Source organism: Triticum dicoccoides, chromosome 4A (assembly GCF_002162155.2).
Source record: "Triticum dicoccoides isolate Atlit2015 ecotype Zavitan chromosome 4A, WEW_v2.0, whole genome shotgun sequence".
NCBI classification, from domain to species: Eukaryota; Viridiplantae; Streptophyta; class Magnoliopsida; order Poales; family Poaceae; genus Triticum; species Triticum dicoccoides.
In genome coordinates this window covers 446,316,693-446,329,929 of record NC_041386.1, presented here as the reverse complement: position 1 = coordinate 446,329,929, position 13,237 = coordinate 446,316,693, and the positions used below count along the sequence as shown (strand labels likewise).

Here is a 13,237-nt window from a genome sequence, read left to right as displayed (position 1 = left end):
TTACATTTTTATCATGGAGGTTGATTTAACATTTCCCCCTTGATCAGATATGGAATTCCCATCAATTTGTTCATCTTCTCCACAACAATAATCGGCAATTTGCCATTTGGGTTCAGCGATGCATCAGTATTTCTCTTGATTTTTTGTATCAAGAACGCTTCTGTGATTGCATCATCCACCTATTATATCTTTTTTAATTGTGCTGGAAAAAATAAACAAATAATGACATCAAAGGTTGATCGATGCAAGCTATGCCCCATGTATGTGATGGATAAATTACTTGATCAGTACTAAACGTATATGGAGTAGGGATCAGAGAATACTAATATAGTATAATATACCTTGGATGATCGGATCGGCTTTGGTGCTAGGGTGTTGTTGAGCGATGACCCAATGACGCGATATTGACTCGTCTGAAATTAGGCCGGCGAATCTGCCATGTGTGTGTGCATGTCCAGCGCCTGAAGGCGGAGAGGAAAGCGGCAGCGCGTACTAAGTATTCTGATTAGCGTCTCGTCATCGGCGAACCGGCGACCGGGATTAGGAAGGAAATTAGGGAAAATAAGCAGGACGGCTTGTTATTTATGACGGAAAGGACGGCGTAGGATATGGGATTGCTACGTGATGGAATGGAAGAATAGCGCTACGTTTCCTTTTTTGAATAGAGGAAGAATCGCTGGCAGTTCGCTAGTTTGCATGCGTCCATGCACTACCTCCCTGGGCCATGGCCTGTGTGTACATACCCTGGGGAGGGCCCCCTGAATTTTGGGGGCCCGGGGCGGCCGCCCCCCCTGCCCCCCCTCAGGGCCGGGCCTGCAACCACTCTACGACGTCGCCTGGGATGTCATCCTCGTCGACAGCCCGCGTGGGTGGGCATCCAAGATCCAATTTTAGTTTTGGGGGAATTAGATTTCTCGCTCGAGCGAAAGAAGCAGCTTCTTTAATCTCGTTCGGTTTTGATGATGGCAGGTACGCGGCGTCGTCGCTGGGTCGGATGTCAGCGGTTACACCGCGGGCGTGCTGGCGCGGGCTCGGAACGAGGAGGGTGCCTCGACGGACATGTTGGTGCATGACTACGAGCAGGAGATGGAGCGGGCGTGCTCCAGGGAGTTCCTGTGAGAGGAGAACCGCGTGCCAGCGTCCAGCACACGGTCGGTGGCCCACTTCATCATCTGCGGTGGCAGTGCCGTCCGCCGGGGTGCCTTCTGTGGCCGCGCCGCCGCCACCGACACCGCCGTGCAGCCAATGATGATGTCGGCATGTGGTGAAAAGGGGGGCCAAGTGAAAACTCAACCAAGCTATAAAAATTCGGTGAGATGAGTTGTTTTGCTCACAGCTCATGCCATGGCATTTGTTGCCCCTTTTCTTACTTTGTTTTGTTTTTCCCTTCGTCGATTTTTCATGTCGCCTGACAAGAACTAGAATGGCAAAGAAGAAGTGAAAAGAAAACACAGAACAAAGGATGAATGCCGGAGAGCACTACTGTATATTTACCTCCAAATATGATGGGAAGTGGTGTGCTTGTTTCTGTTTGCATTGATCGCACGGTGGCCACCACTTCACCACGCATCTGACGACGACTGTTTTATCCACGAGGTGGAGGATAAGGTATTCACCTGTAAAATCACACTTCCGTTTTCCTGTTTCCTTCTGAAATATGGATTACCAATATACTACTCTCACTTGAATTTGCACATGAAAGCACTATAAATATTTGCACCGAACTGTATAATCTGTTGAGCCAGGTGCTGAGTCTGATATGGAATCTTTATGCTTTCAGAGAAGCGCATCTCTGAAATTCACAGTTTTGAACCGAAAGACACACATCTAGATAATGGTTGCATGGGTGGTTCCAGTGTCATATACGCCAACATGGCAAGCATGTCTTCTTTTCTGATTCTAAGTTAGTTGTAAAAGTATTCCATGCTACTATTTGTTGACCAGAATTGGCTACCAGGTTGGAGATTTGGGATCAGATGCTGCGCCAAGAACTTGGGACCAAAGTGCTGAACTAACAGTAGGGGGAGGGTAATTCTTCAGGTACCAACATGGTCGTCGACTAGAGAATTAAGTTAACCGTTTGCTTTAGTTGAAGCTCCAAATTGTAGTTATTTTATTCGTTCACTAATTTGGTATAATCCTAATCTAGGAGGATTATGATTGTATGATATGAGATCCTGACATTTAGCAATGATAAAAGTCTGACATTGAATTGTTCTTTTTGGAAGTACAGTTGTAAGATCTATAATTCTAGCTTCGACCTTTAACTGGACAGTACTAATTGGGCATATAATTGATGATTTATGCACAACAAGATATTCTGTTGTTTTTAGTTTTTCAATCAGATTCATCTAGCCCTTTATTGACTTTCTAATTGTTCCACCCTCTACCTCTGAAACTTAGAAATCAAAGAAAGGTCATTGGTATATCCCTATCACCGACGAAGATTTGCTAGAGAGGAAGAGGACCAAAATGTTTTTTCTATTGTTGGAGATATACATAATACATATAGATAAATTTGGACCATTTATAACAGAGATTTCTTGCCCAAAATATTAACTCTGTCCAGCTGTGGGCACTGTCAAGGTAATAACAGGTATTTGCTGAACCTTCTCTAACTAAATAGACTTACGCACAATCAACAATATCAAATAGTTCCAAATTAACAAATGTTGTTTGATTAAAATACTGAATTAAGAATTTGGTGAATTTATAATTCTCTACATAATCACTTAGTGCATTGTTAGGTTATCAAGTTATTCTAGACCACTTGGGGCAATATCATCAGACATCAATTTCTTGCATACTGCAATAATGCAAGTTTAAAAAGCCAGTTTCATATGTTTCTTACTATCTCTTTGTTCACCTAACAGCCAAGAATCATAAAAGGATGCACCTAATGAGGTAGATTTTGTTTATGAATTTTCTTTGAAGTTTACGGATGCTATACTGATTAATAAAACATTGTTCAACCTTCTATGAGTCCACCTAGGGAGCTGTACAAATTTGGAACAACTTCCAAAACAGGCATTCAAGTATTTTCGTCTGCTACCAGTAAGCTGCCAGAGCAAGATAGCTGGGATGTCGAGTCCCTAGGGCAATGGTGAATCACAAATTGCTTGATGTTCGATGGGAAGCATCAAACAATACCAATGTCGAGTAGTAAGATCTGATTGTTCAGCTGATCAAGCCAAGATAAGTGTGCGTGCATCCCCTTTTAGTCCAGATTTAGAAAAATATGATTTCTGCTATGATAGTTTCCAGAACAGTTTGGCCCTTGAGACACTTCCTTTGTATGTGTGTGTGGTCCTTTTCTTTCCAAAGATATGCATGTCTATAGATATTATTGGAATTGGTTCGACAAACAGTGTATGTGTGACAAATTTACTAGTATACTGATATGGAATGAAATAAATATCCATGCTTTCTGACACATAATCCCCTAGAAATGTTAGGTACATAGGATATGGATAGTCTTTTTCAATGCGATAAAATAAAGCGACATCCTGTCTATTTTTCTTTGCTAAAGGGGTATTTCCATGTCGTATTGAATGATCACACTTAAATAAGGTGGTGAACATAGAGGAGATCTCGGCCGGGGGAGGATAAGTGGTGACATAGATGGGGTGACACATTGAAATAAAGAGCGTGGACCTGTTTGTTGGGATCGGGTGCTTTTTGTTATCCCGTTGCAATGCACGGGCATGTTTAAGTGTGTGTGTGTTTTACTGTTATAAGAATGATCATGATGCCTTCATGTCCATATTTTATTTTATCGACACCTCTATCTCTAAACATGTGGACATATTTTTCGATATCGACTTCCGCTTGAGGACAAGCGAGGTCTAAGCTTGGGGGAGTTGATACGTCCATTTTGCATCATGCTTTTATATCGATATTTATTGCATTATGGGCTGTTATTACACATTATGTCACAATACTTATGCCTATTCTCTCTTATTTTACAAGGTTTGCACGAGGAGGGAGAATGCCGGGAGCTGGAATTCTGGGTTGAAAAAGGAGCAAATATTAGAGACCTATTATGCACAACTCCAAAAGTCCTGAAACTTCACGAAAGTCAGTTTTGGATTATATAAGAAATATTGGGCGAAGAAAGGACTGGAGGGGGGCCACCCACCATCCACGATGGCGGGGGGCGTGCCCTAACCCTTGGGCGTGCCCCCTGTCTCATGGGCCCCCTGGCAGGCCTTTGGTGCCCATCTTTGGCTATATGGAGTCTTTCACGCCTGGAAAAAATGATAAGCAAGCTTTCGGGACAAAACACCGCCGCCATGAGGCAGAACCTTGGCGAAACCAATCTAGGGCTCTCGCTGAGCTGTTCTTCCGGGGAAACATCCCTCCAGGAGGGGGAAATCATCATCATCGACCCTCTCATCGGGAGGGGGTCAATCTCCATCAACATCTTCACCAGCACCACCTCATCTCAAACTCTAGTTCATCTCTTGTATTCAATCTTTTGTCTCAAAACCTTAGATTGGTACATGTGGGTTGCTAGTAGTGTTGATTACTCCTTGTAGTTGATGCTAGTTGGTTTACTTGGTGGAAGATCGTATGTTCAGATCCTTTATGCATATTAATACCCCTCTGATTATGAACATGAATATGATTTGTGAGTAGTTACGTTTGTTCTTGAGGACAAGGGGAAGTCTTGCTATAAGTAGTCATGTGAATTTGGTATTTGTTCGATATTTTGATGAGATGTATGTTGTCTTTCCTCTAGTGGTGTTATGTGAACGTCGACTACATAACACTTTACCATTGTTTGGGGCTAGGGGAAGGCATTGGGAATTAATAAGTAGATGATGGGTTGCTAGAGTGACAGAAGCTTAAACCCTAGTTTATGCGTTGCTTCGTAAGGGGCTGATTTGGATCCATATGTTTCATGCTATGGTTAGGTTTACCTTAATACTTCTTTTGTAGTTGCGGATGCTTGCAAGAGGGATTAATCATAAGTGGGATGCTAGTCCAAGGAAGGGTAGTACCCAAGCACCGGTCCATCCACATATCAAATTATCAAAGTAACGAATGCGAATCATATGAGCGTGATGAAAACTAGTTTGACGATAATTCCCATGTGTCCTCGGAAGCGTTTTTCTTTATATAAGAGTTTGTCCAAACTTGTCCTTTGCTACAAAAAGGATTGGGCCATCTTGCTTCTCCTTATTTACTTTTGTTACTTCTTATCCTTTACAAATTACCTTATCACAAAACTATCTGTTACCGATAATTTTAATTTCAGTGCTTGCAGAGAATACCTTACTGAAAACTGCTTGTCATTTCCTTCTGCTCCTCGTTGGGTTCGACACTCTTGCTTATCGAAAGGACTACGATAGATCCCCTATACTTGTGGGTCATCACACCTCGCCTCGTGCCAAAGGACCACTGGCATCTCAATTGCTTCAGGAGCATCTGCAAGTTCCTCAGCTCCTCTTCAGTCCTCAACGGGTCCTACTTTGTTGAAGATAAAGACCACTGCTGGACGAGGCACAAGGCCAAGTCCTCACAAGAAGCAGGTAGCCTTCCATGTACCGTCTAGTGAAGACGAAGCTAATGATGAAGAAGTAGAAGAAATCATCAGAGATAGACAGCATCGGGCCGCTAGAGCCAAAGGCACAAATGTGCCTCTTCTGCTGGATCCATGTTGATCCTGGACTTCATTGATCTCTGGCAAAAGGACCCCAACACTCCTATGCCTGACTTCAATCTCACACCTGGCCGAAGTCATATGTTGACCGCCTTCATAGGCGAAGAAAAATGGAAGTTTGAGAAGGCCAGGCAGCTGAAGAAAGCTCAGTACAAGACGGGGCGTTTTCTGAAGAAGCATGTAGTCACAATGACAACTGATGAACTTGTGGCCATGCAAGCTGAGATCAAAACACTCAGTGATGAATTTGACGCATATCGTGTAGATTGGCTAGGAGCCAAAGTCAGATTCTTCAAGATGGCGAAGGGATTCACCTCCAATGTTGCAGCCCCAACGCAACGTGGAATTCCTCAGGCTGAAGCATATGCTCAGCCTACTAAAGAACATGCCAGCACCACTGATGACAATCAGGCTGCTGAAGAAACTGAAAGCACCAGGGCTGATGAAGACATTCCAACCGCAGAAGAAACTACCAGGGCAACCTCTAGTGTTGCGCCTGAAGAACAAGCTAGGCCTGTTGAAGCATATGCTACATCACCCGAAGAGATTGACCAAGCCAGGACAACTACATCAGTTGTGCCTGAAGAAACTGAACCAATTTCCTTTACTCCTCATGCACCAACAACAAGCATCAACCTTCCTTCTGCTTTGGAAGTGAAGAAAACCAAGGCTGTAGAGCGAGCAACTATGAAGAAAAGAAAAGTATCTGCTGCCTCCAAGTCTTTTGCTCCAAAGAAAATGAAATATTTGACCAGCTCCTATGGAAATCCTATAAATGTTGTTCCTCTGTCAAGCATGCCATCAAAGGAGATTGTTCCCTTTGGTGAGGAATATATGATTCCAAATAAATCAGATGAAGAAGATCCTTCTGCTGCTTTAAAAGAGCAGTTGGATGAAGAAATTGAAGTGGAGAACATCCCTTCAATCTGAAGGAAATATTCCCTAGAGGCAATAATAAAGTTGTTATTTATATTTCCTTATATCATGATAAATGTTTATTATTCATGCTAGAATTGTATTAACCGGAAACTTAGTACATGTGTGAATACATGGACAAACAGAGTGTCACTAGTATGCCTCTACTTGACTAGCTCGTTAATCAAATATGGTTAAGTTTCCTAGCCATGGACAAGAGTTGTCATTAGATGAACGGGATCACATCATTAGAGAATGATGTGATTGACTTGACCCATCTGTTATCTTAGCACGATGATCGTTTAGTTTGTTGTTGTTGCTTTCTTCATAACTTATACATGTTCCTATGACTATGAGATTATGCAACTCCCGATTATCGGAGGAACACTTAGTGTGCTATCAAACATCACAACATAACCGGGTGACTATAAAGATGCTCTACAGGTGTCTCCGATGGTGTTTGTTGAGTTGGCATAGATCGAGATTAGGATTTGTCACTTCGATTGTCGGAGAGGTATCTCTAGGCCCTCTCGGTAATGCACACCACTATAAGCTTTGCAAGCAATGTGACTAATGAGTTAGTTGCGGGATGATGCATTACGGAACGAATAAAGAGACTTGCTGGTAACGAGATTGAACTGGGTATTGAGATACCGACGATCGAATCTCGGGCAAGTAACAAACCGATGACAAAGGGAACAACATATGTTGTTATGTGGTTTGACTGATAAAGATCATCATAGAATATGTAGGAACCAATATGAGCATCCAGGTTCCGCTATCGGTTATTGACCGGAAGTGAGTCTCGGTCATGTCTACATAGTTCTCGAACCCGTAGGGTCCGCAGGCTTAACGTTCGGTGATGATCAGTATTATGAGTTTATGTGTTTTGATGTACCGAAGGTAGTTTGGAGTCCCGGATATGATCACGGACATGACGAGGAGTCTGGAAATGGTCGAGACATAAAGATTGATATATTGGAAGGCTATGTTTGGACATCGGAATGGTTTCGGGTGAGTTTGGGCATTTACCGGAGTACCGGGGGGTTACCGGAACCCCCCGGGGAGTGTATGGGCCTTATTGGGCCTTAGTGGGAGAGAGGAGGCGGCCAAGGTGGAGGGCGCACCCCCCAAGCCCAATCCGAATTGGGTGCCCCCTTGCTTCCCTCTCTCTCCCCCTTCCTTCCTCTCCTACTCCAACCGGGAGTAGGACTCCCCCCTTGGGCACGCCATGATAGGGCCGGCCCTCCCCCTCCTCCACTCCTTTATATATGGGGGAGGGGCACCCCATAGACACACAAGTTGATTGTTTAGCCATGTGCGGTGCCCCCCTCCACAAATTTACACCTTGGTCATATCGTTGTAGTGCATAGGCGAAGCCCCTACGTCGGTAACTTCATCATCACCGTCATCACGCCGTCGTGCTGACGAAATTCTCCCTCGACCTCAGCTGGATCTAGAGTTCGTGGGACGTCACCGAGCTGAACGTCTACAGATCACGAAGGTGCCGTACCTTTGGTGCTAGGATCGGTCGGATCGTGAAGATGTACGACTACATCAACCGCGTTGTCATAACGCTTCCGCTTACGATCTACGAGGGTACGTGGACAACACTCTCCCCTCTCGTTGATATTCATCACCTAGATGGATCTTGCGTGTGTGTAGGAATTTTTTTGAAATTACTGCGTTCCCCAACACAATCCCATTGATTTCATCGCCCATGCCTCAGTTCACTACTGAAGAGGCCGGCGCTAAAGAGATAGATGAGGAAGATGAAGACGTGGACATTGGGTGCACCACTCCAATTCTGAATGATGACTACTGGGAAAGTCATCACCCCAGTTCACCATTGTTCACACCTCTCCAACAGATTCCTCAGTCCCCTGTTCAGACCAAAGAAATTCACACAGGATCTGAAGAACACCAGGAATCTCTCCTCACTATACCTGAAGAAATTCCAGCCACTAGCGCTGATAAAAATGTTGTTGTTGGGATGGAGGCCAAGGCCGCTGAAGAAATTCCTACTTATATTCCTCAACCTGTGGCTCAAGAGACTGTGATTCAAGAGGATGTGATGGCAACTACTGCAAATCTTCAGCCCAAGCCTCAGAATCCTCACTCCAAGAAGCAGAAGTTCGAAGTTGATGACTTCTTTGTTGAGCACATATTCTTCATAGATTATAGTCCATATGACTCTGCAAGACTCAGACGCAAGCTCTTCTGGACAGCAAGCCAAATGGTATCCGAGCACCATTTCTATTCTTCACTTCTATTCGGAAAAGACAAGGTCTTTGACCATGAGAAAATTCCTCATGTGGACATGGACTCGTTGCCCTGCTTCACCCCAGTCCTCAGTGTTCTTGATGACGCTGGGCTGCTCAACCTATGCACCGACATCCGCGACTAGAATGAAGAACTCATTATTCAATTCTATGCCACATTGCACATCACTGGCAATGTTGAAGACGTCAATTCATAGGTGTTGGAATGGATGACTGAAAATACTCACTACAAAGCACCGACCTCTGAATTGCTTCATGCCGTCCCAGTCAGTCCTCCCATTGAAGGTGCAAGGTGCATCTATGATGAACCTGAACTTTGAAATCATCTGATGCAAGTGCTGGTGAAGCCATTAAAGCCAGGCCAAGCTCCAAGGGCACAATTCCTCATCAAGGAACTGCTCTATGTGCCAAGGACCATATAGAGGATATTGACCAAGACCCTCAGTCCAATTAAGGGCCACAACTCTAATGATAAAGAAGTTGTTGGCATCATGAATAATCTACTTTTCAACATCATCCATGGTATTCCTATCAACTACTACGATTTCTTCATGAGGACTTTGGCCAACATCGCTCTTTCACCATTTCAATTGAAGCCTTAAGCCCCCTGGATCATGAGATTCATCAGATCAAGGTCTTCAATTCATTACAAGGCTGATTTTCAAAATCACGTCAGCTATTTTCCCCCAATTGAATTACTTAAACAAACTATTTCATCAGCTGATGAGAAGGGCAAGGCTGCTATTATCGAGCTTGCCAAACATTCATAACGTTTGCATCTGCTCCTGCAATAGGTCTGTCACCTAGTGGTGCATCAAGGACATAATTCTTTTGTGCAGCAATGAGGATAATCCTCAGATCACGGACCCAGCCTGCATCATTGCTACTATCATCTTTCAACTTAGTTTTCTCTAGGAACATATAAAAAACATAAGGGAGCTACAACACAAGTTGTTGATCTACAACATAGATATGAAAATACAATCAAGACTAAGTTCATGATAAATTAAGTTCAATTAATCATATTACTTAAGAACTCCCACTTAGATAGACATCCCTCGGGTCATCTAAATGATCATGTGATCCATATCAACTAAACCATGTCCGATCATCACGTGAGGTGGAGTAGTTTTCAATGGTGAACATCTCTATGTTGATCATAACTACTATATGATTCACGTTCGACCTTTCGGTCTCTAGTGTTCTGAGGCCATGTCTGTACATGCTACGCTCGTCAAGTTTAACTAGAGTATTCCGCATGTGCAAAACTGTCTTGCACCCATTGTATGTGAACGTAGAGATTATCACACCCGATCATCACATGGTGTCTCAGCACGACGAACTATCACAATGGTGCATACTCAGGGAGAACACTTATACCTTGAAATTTTAGTAAGGGATCATTGTAAGTGCATCTAGTGCCCCTTAGTGATTTTGGTGTATTGAAGACTTACAGGTTAAGGGACTAATGCGTTTGTGAGTGTACATAGGTCTATAAGTCTATGAGGAGTTTGATATTTATAGAGAAAGTCGACCCCTAAAAATGAATGTCTTCAACTGAAGACTTTGAAAGTGAAGAAATTGGTGTGATCCTGAAGACTTGATATTCATGCGAGGAATATGAAGCTTGAAGACTTCTGTTTTTGTAGTTTTGTTTTTCTCTGTCTTGAGTCATAGGAAACACCGTACTATTAAAGGGGGTCGAGGTAAAACGAAGGAAAAGTTTCCAAATGATGGTCATCTCAAAATCCTATACCTACCAATCCTTTCGAGTGAAGCCATTGGAAATCTCATACAGTTCAGTAAATTTCTTCAGTGACAGAGACGAAGATCTTCTGGTCTCTAAGGAATTTGTTCTGACTGAGGAATTAGGAATTCGCTAGTGCGGATTGCCTACAAGTGAGGAACATGATAGCCCTGAGGAATTTGATAGTCAAATTTCCGACCGTTGATGTGCTATGTGCCAGCTGTCCCAAAATATCTACCCACCTAACGGTCATATCATTGAAGGGCATTTATGTCTTATCATGTCGGGCTGCTCCCTAGGCTATAAATAGCCGCCTCCTACAACCACTAGCTGGTTGGCTACTCCGTGAGAAACTAACACTTGTCATTGAGAGCATCCCATCCTCTGAGGACTTTGAGCGAAAATCATCAAGTGAGGAAAACCCAAACCCAAACACCTACAAACCCAAAGTGATTGAGCATCACTAAAGAGATTGTTCATGTGTGGAACCGACGCTTGTTACCTTTAAGGACTGTGCATCCTTCAGACGGTTAGGCGTCATGGTCTAGAGCATCCAAGACGAAATCGTGGATCGCCGAGTGCCGAGTCTGTGAAGGTTTGGAAGTCACCTGAAGACATACCATGAGTGATTGGGCGAGGCCTGTGTGACCTTAGCTCAAGGAGAATACGGTGAGGACTGTGTGTCCAAGACTATGTGTCCTCAGGTTTAAATACCTAGCCGCTCCAACCAGACGTATGACTGTCACAACAGTTCGAACTGGTCTACCAAATCATCGTCTTCACCAAGCTACTGGTTCTATTTCCTCAACTCTTTCATTTCCTCATTCAGATACTATTGTACTTGATTGTTACTGTTTGAAGACTTTGACTGAAGACTTTCTCAATTAACTCAATTCAATTTCTTTAGTCAGTTTGTCTTCAGCCTGCTTATCCTGTGTTTACGCTACTTATACTTTGTGCTTGTTTTCATTTCATCATGATGACTGTGCTACTACTCTGTTATGCTTACATCTGAGTACTTATTCCGCTGCTAAGTAGTTCGTTGCTTAGGAATTTCCTCACCCTGAAATTCCTTAGTGACGAATTTGTAAAAGTTGCCTATTCACTTCCCTCTAGTCGATATAACGCACTTTCAATCATCTTATAATGCTACCGCCATACTAAGCAAAATCAGATGCATAAAAGGTAAACATCACATGCAATCAAAATATGTGACATGATATGGCCATCATTATCGTGTGCCTTTGATCTCCATCTCCAAAGCACCGTCCTGATCTCCATCATCACCGGCTTGACACCTTGATCTCCATCGTTGTGTCGTGGTCGTCTCATCAACTATTGCTTCTACAACTATCGCTAATGCATAGTGATAAGGTAAAGCAATTACATGGCGTTTGCATTTCATACAATAAAGCGACAACCATACAGTTCCTGCCAGCTGCCGATAACTTTTACAAAACATGATCATCTCATACAATAATGTATATCACATCATGTCTTCACCATATCACATCACAACATGCCCTGCAAAAACAAATTAGACGTCCTCTACTTTGTTGTTGCAAGTTTTACGTGGCTGCTACGGGCTTCTAGCAAGAACCGTTCTTACCTACACATCAAAACCACAATGGTGATTTATCAAGTTTGTTGTTTTAACCTTCAACAAGGACCGGCCATAGTCAAATTCGATTCAACTAAAGTTGCTAAATAAGACACCCGCTAGCCACCTTTATGCAAAACTAGTTGCATGTCTGTCGGTGGAACCGGTCTCATGAACATGGTCATGTAAGGTTGGTCCGGGCCGCTTCATCCAACAATACCGCCGAATAAAAAAAAGACATTGGTGGTAAGCAGTATGATGATCACCGCCCACAACTCTTTGTGTTCTACTCATGCATATCATCTACGCATATACCTAGCTCTGATACCACTATTGGGAAACGTAGCATGCAATTTCAAAAATTTCCTATGCTCATGCAAGATCTATCTAGGAGATGCATAGCAACGAGAGGGGGGAGAGTGTGTCCACGTACCCTCGTAGACTGAAAGCAGAAGCATTTGACAACGTGGTTGATGTAGTCAAACTTTTTCTCATTCCTACTGATCAAGCACCGAACGTACGACATCTCCGAGTTCTGCACACATTCAGCTCGATAACGTCCCTCAAACTCTTGATCTAGAAAAGTATTGAGGGAGAGTTCTGTCAGTACAACGGCGTGGTGACAGTGATGGTGAAGTAACCCACGCAGGGCTTCGTCTAAGCACCATGTGAATATGACCGGAGGCGTAAACTATGGAGAGGGGCGCCGCATACGGCTAATAGATGTTCGTGTGTCTTCTAGCGGTGCCTCCCCCACATATATATAGAGGTTGGAGGGGAGGAGAGGCAGCCAAGGGGGCGCCCCAAGTAGGAGGAATCCTACTTGGGGTCCTCCCAATTCGGCCTCCCTCCTTTCCTATTCCTCTTCGGAGTAGGAAGGGAAGAGGGGGAAGGGTGAATCCTATTCCCTTATTGCTTTCCTCCTTCCCGTTTTCTACTCCAATTTGGCAAGCCCATATGGGGGGCACACCAGCCCCTTTGTGGCTGTGCGTTTCCCCTCTTGGCCCATAATGTTGGGGAACGTAGTA

At 43.7% G+C, this 13,237-nt stretch overlaps 1 long non-coding RNA gene across 5 annotated transcripts; it reads left to right on the top strand.

The window, feature by feature from the left end:
- Positions 1 to 764: 764 nt before the first annotated feature.
- On the top strand, positions 765 to 3,798 carry LOC119286090. Of its 5 annotated transcripts, XR_005140266.1 has the most exons (6): positions 765 to 869; positions 970 to 1,608; positions 1,958 to 2,040; positions 2,404 to 2,596; positions 2,874 to 2,904; positions 2,993 to 3,798. It is a non-coding gene; the product is annotated as an uncharacterized LOC119286090 (long non-coding RNA). The 5 variants fall into 5 exon arrangements; XR_005140265.1 differs by having other exon boundaries at positions 970 to 1,311; positions 1,417 to 1,608; positions 2,404 to 3,798; XR_005140264.1 differs by having other exon boundaries at positions 2,874 to 3,798.
- The last annotated feature ends 9,439 nt before the right edge of the window (positions 3,799 to 13,237 follow it).